At 31.5% G+C, this 6,155-nt stretch overlaps 1 long non-coding RNA gene across 2 annotated transcripts; it reads right to left on the reverse strand.

Moving 5' to 3' along the window:
- Positions 1-273: 273 nt before the first annotated feature.
- Positions 274-3,148, reverse strand: LOC133781572 (uncharacterized). 2 transcript variants are annotated; one of them, XR_009870154.1, is made up of 5 exons: positions 2,884-3,148; positions 2,729-2,803; positions 2,197-2,258; positions 1,418-1,478; positions 274-407 (listed from the first exon to the last, which is right to left on the reverse strand). It is a non-coding gene; the product is annotated as an uncharacterized LOC133781572 (long non-coding RNA). The 2 variants fall into 2 exon arrangements; XR_009870153.1 differs by lacking the exon at positions 274-407 and having other exon boundaries at positions 1,275-1,478.
- Positions 3,149-6,155: the final 3,007 nt, after the last annotated feature.

Consider the following 6,155-nt stretch of genomic DNA (forward strand, 5'->3'; position numbering starts at 1 on the left):
ATAATGTGGTACCATCCATAACTCACCGACATGCACGAAAATACACAATCACGCCCTCAATGGGCCAAATTACCAAAATACCCTTATAATTAAAATAAACTCATATGCATGCATTTATCATCATATCATAATATAATTCACATAAACATGCATATAACCATTTAATAACATAATAAATCAATTATGGCCCTCCCAGCCTCCTAATCAAGGCCATAAACCTTATTAGGAAATTTGGGGCATTACAACTATTCTCTTTTCTCTAACTACATTTCTCTTGATATTCTTATTATTCTTCACTTTGGAATTATTGCACGAGAGCCTCCTTTCTCTAACTGAACTCTGAGATGTCGATGATGGCTTTCAGAGATGAGGTTTGGGTTGGCGATAGTGGGAATGACTATAATTAACTTCAACATAAAAAATATCCCAAATTTAATAATCATAAGGATTTCAAATTATATATGACTTATTATTATGGGCATTTATGACACTTGACATACCAGCATATATTAAAAACAAATACATGAGCACATAAAGTCTCATAATCACCAACATAAAATAAGTACACTTATTCTTGAACATCATAGGCAAAATAAATTCAAAGTAACAATGTCATAAATCCACAAACTAAAAATCAGATAAGTCACTACAGCCAAAGAGCAACACTCACTACTACAAAAATTACATGATAAGTCGGTTAAAAATCGACTTCTAAATGTTCATAAGTCGCTTAGGAATCGACTTCCCATGCAGTAACTTAAGATGTAAAGACACGGTAGGTCAGTTGGCGCCAAACCGACCTCTGGTGTAAGACATGGTAGGTCGGTTTCACACCGACCTCTTGTGTAAAATAGGGTAGGTCGGTCAGCAATTGACCTTTTGTGTAAATCATGGTAGGTCAGTGTGGCACACCGACCTCTAGTGTAAAACATGATAAAATAGTTCCCAACCGACTTATGGTGTAGACATCTATTGTCTGTTTTAGTAAAACTGACTTATTGTGTTTTATTTTATTAAAAAATGTATTATGCCCAAAAACACATCATGTTTTTTATACAAACAAACTGAACAAAACAAAACAAATATCTCAGTAATATAAAATACTAGAATTTGAACTAGGTATCCAAAATAACGAGTCTTAATGTAACACCCTCACTTATTTTAGTTAAAACCATATTTGAGGTGTTACGTTTTAAAACTATATCATAATTTATTACTGCGGAAGTCTGGACATTTTTTTTTTAAACTTGAAAACTTATTTCACATTATTTACATTAAACATAAAGTGTGTCTCAAACATATTATACATAAGTATTAAATAACTCAATTTATTTTCAAAACATAACTTCACACTTTATTACAAACATCTCACTGATAACTGAAATAACCCACAAAAGGTCGATATGTTCATACGTACAAATCAGGGTCAGGACCATGCTTCAGTTCTCCTCATGTCATTCACACATTTTTTTCTCTACCTGCAACACAAGACAATTGTGAGCCTAAAGCTCAGTAAGCAAAGTAATGCATGCAATGCTAATGATTACCCAATATCAATGGACATACACCACTTCTTTTTAAATTTTGGGCCCCTTAATATTGTGCACACTGTTTGAATTGGTCAATGCCTGCAGGGCTTGTTACACATACAATATAAAATCTCATGGGTTCTCCTCCGGCTAGCCATCACCACAGTAGGGCACATTAAAAACCTTATTCCATCGTTGCCCTGTCGGGCTCAAGAGTTAAGGCGGCCACGCACTGTGGTGTCAATACATATAACAATAACTCATATGGAGGAGAAATAAAAACGGAAACATGGCAAACAATATAATTGGTTCACTAAAACCTAGCCCAAATTATTGGGCAGCCACTATAAGCCTACTATAGGCCTCCGTTTACACTTATTAACACTTTCATTTGCCTTTTCAAAACAGTTGCACTGAACTTGAACTTCTTATTACAACTTTCTTTTATGTTTCACAAAACTTGCAAATGCATCATATAATTAATCATCATAATATCATGCATGGTCTTATATCATATAATAATTTACCATATCACTATTATGCCATGCATACAAATTTATGATGAAGTGTCAATGTATGTTAAAACCACTTACTCACAAAATATTCATATAATGCATACTTTCACATAACATGTAATTCTTGTGTTGCAGTTGAGTACTTTACTTACCTTCTGTCCAAAATATATTTCACCGTGTAATAAGTGGTGTCTTAGGTATTGATGTGCTTATCCTGACAATGGCATGGATTTCTCATCATAATGATGGCAGTAATACATTGAACTCTCATTTAAAAATACCCATAAAACATCATATTAAATTTCATACCCAAAACATGCCTAAAATGCCTTAAACCACCTAGATCGAGCATTAGATTTATCTTAGACATTTGGAGAAATTTTGACAGAGTTTCCCCTTAATTTTAGCTATCCTCAAATATCAAAATCAACCAATAATCAACATCAAATAACCTGCCATAACCATATATATCCCAAATACCAACATAATTCATCATAAAGTTATCATATACCGATTTTGATAAAATTATAATTTCCTAGATCATCACCTAAATTAAATGAGTCTCCACATCTATTAAAACATTTATAAACATATATACTCTCTTATAAACTCAATCAAATAACCAAAAATCAGCTTGTACTCCAAGAACCCCAAAAACCTCATAAAACACAAAATTTCACTTACCGAGCAACTTTTCGACGAAAACACTCTCTTCAAGCTTTTATAAACCTCAAACCACTTGGAAACCCCAAGAAATATCTTAAAAAAGATAAAACACCATATATAAGCTTTCAGAAAAATTCAAAAACATGGTTTAACTTCCAAGTACAAGAACTTACCATAAAAAGGCTAGAACTAAGCTTAATCCACTTCTTTGGCTTTGATTTCACTTGGATCTCCTTAGAATTTCTTCAAACCAGCCAAGAAATGGTTTTTGGTTTTCTTTTCTCTCTGTTTTTCAGAGTAATGGTCGTGCAAAGTGATAAGGTTGATGAAAATTCTTTATTTTCAATGATTTAGCCTTATTGTATCAAAATTTGACACCTTTCATCTCATCATTTCACCTTTTGACTTATGAAAACCTTATCACTTCAATAATTTCGACTTAATCATCTGCTAGGCCTATTATACTTATGTGTAAAACACTCACACCAAACCTTAGGTCCATATGACTTCATACCCAATATTTATGCTTACCCGATCGAGCGTAGCGCACTTATGCTAAGTTCGTTTTGACTTTGCATCAATACCACTGATTATGTATACCTCCCATCAAGAATTGATCTAATGGTTCTAAAACCATTTTTACTTCATCAATGAGACCTTAATCATACCTCAATTATATTTCGTAAATCGACTAATACTCAATTTTACCCCGAAATACTAGTAATCGACATTGTACTATTTTTCACCACTTAACATATTTTGCCTTCTATATCTCACTTTCCTCACTTAATTCCATGCCTTGTCCATATTTTTCATACTTTCTTATATCTTTAGCACATCAAACACCCATAAAAGACAACTCAAATGCCACAAGATTAATAGTATTGAGCATACATATAGACATCACATACACAACTTTTATACTTATACATGAAAACACTTATAAGAATATGCATATGCTCAAATTATACATATTGTATGATATGTAATGCAATGCAATCATGTGATTATTGGCTATATTATATCAAAATAATGTGGGTGCTACACTTAAGTTAATTACAAAATGGCTCATATAAGCATTGTAAACTATAGTTAGACAACAAAAGTGTGTATATCTTCAAGAAAGTCTAAGTTAACATTGTAAGTATATCTCCTTAAAAGTCTAAGTTAACAAAAGTGAGTGGACCTATGTAGTACTTATCAAATCCATGACGCATTGTGCCCATTCTTCACGTACTTCATTGATCTCATCATTTGTGTAAGAGTTCTTCCCGCTACACTAAAAAAAAAATCATTGCATGAGTTGAATTAATATACTTAATCTTGAGGTAAAACTAGAACTTTAATAATGAATATTTTCACTTACGTTACTAGTTAGCCATCGCATTGAAAACTCATTTGTCATGAAGTCTTTCATCATCATCATAACATATAATCTACATTGTATTGATTGTAATGGTTGACGAGGATACTTAACAGTTTTCCACACGACTTTCTTAGTTTTCACATTATTTGTGCGCAAATGTTGAAAGACACTAAGCAATAAAAACATAAACATTTAGATGTTGTTAAATTTTTAATGAATTTAAGAGTATATAGTTAATTTGTTAGATTTTTACCAAGAAATGAGAGATTTGATTTCATCTAGTGGAAAATTGTGAAGAGAATCTAGGAAATAACACAATTGACGATCAAAATCAATTATTATAAGCATCCAATACTTTCTAACAGAAACACAAAAACATTTCAGTATTAATATTATATATATTCATTAACAATACTAAAAGTAAAATACTTACCCCTTATGAGATGGCAACAACCACGTCTGACTCGGATTTGAATCAATCATACACTTTGATACTCATTTAACTCGTTCTTCTTCAGTGGATCCAACATTAATTTGATAACCAAATTGGTTCAACAAAACGAAAAAAGTAACTGATCTCTCTTTTCACTGAGTGGAAGTATAAAATCTTACATAAAAAAATATATCTTTGTTAAATTTCTAAAATAAGTTATTTACAAACTTATAATTATTTTTAAAATCTTTAATACCTGATATATAACAATATACTTGATGCTCCAATTTCTTCCATTAAGCCAACGTGGACTATATCTCCTTGTGAGATATATAAATCATTATCATGACCTAATATCTCGAAATCCATCGGAACTTTGACCATAAAACTTGGCTCCACATACTTTACGGCAGTTAATAGACACTTAAGAAAGTGAAGAACCCCACTAGGAATCTTGAAGAGTGATTATTATTATTATTATTATTATTCTAATTTAGTGAACCAAAACGTCACCTTAAGAAAATCATGCTATTTTCACTTTCCCATCATACAAAACGCTTGGACTTAAGACCATATAATAGGCCTAGTCATGGGCTTCTTGATGGGCTAGTTTCAGGCCCAATTAAAGGTTTATGACTTACTAGAGAGATTAAATGCCCAATTAAAAGTCCATTGTATCTAATTTAGTGTGGTGTGAGTGAGTGATGCAAACACATATGACAGGACAACCTTCCCTTTTCTTTGTCACAGCTTCACAAGTCAATTCTTTTTTTACATTTTAATTTTCAAAACCATCGATTATTTTCTCTATGGACAACTGAAGAGGGAAATTTAAAGGAGAGAACATGTCCCCGGTACTAGAGGCAGGTGCTGGCTTGAATTCATAAGGATGCACAGAAAGCACTGCTAATTGAATGTCATGATAAGTAAGCCATTTTGGCTTAACCATATAAAATTGGTTGCTGTGTTGTTCATGTCTAGGCCTCTATTAATTATTCAGTTCATGTTGGATATATATATATATATATATATATATATATATATAAATTAATACAATGGATCCTTGTTATCTAACATGAAACCCAAAAACTATTCTAAAGGATAAATTAAAGGATGCAATATCTACCGTTATAAATCATTGGTGGTGATAACAATGACACATGAACCAACGAGCATGAGATATATTAAATTCCAATTTCGTTATTGTAGACTTTAAACAGTGATTAATTTGCTAAATGAGTCATTTGGTTATAATTGTGCATCTAGGTGTTATTAATAGGTTAAGGTGAAAATCTCAATAAAAAAGAAATGATATATTTTATTTAAAACATAAAACTGTACATGAGCTCATAAAAACGTTTACAAGTTATTTACAATCTAAAATGGTCATTACAGTGTAAAAATTACAACATGCCGACCTAAGTGGCAAAATAAGATTAATGTTAGAATATATATTTAAATGGTATATAAAATTAATTTGTTACAACTAATTGATTTAATATATTAGAGTCAATATTTTATTTATTGACAAAATATTCTAATTAATGGTCAACATTATTTGTTACCCGATTTTGTTGTTACCCGATTTTGCATATCCCAACTGGTTGAGGGAATATCTCAATCTGTGACAGAGACTCTGATGGTAG

Source organism: Humulus lupulus, chromosome 1, assembly GCF_963169125.1.
Source record: "Humulus lupulus chromosome 1, drHumLupu1.1, whole genome shotgun sequence".
Lineage (NCBI taxonomy): Eukaryota > Viridiplantae > Streptophyta > Magnoliopsida > Rosales > Cannabaceae > Humulus > Humulus lupulus.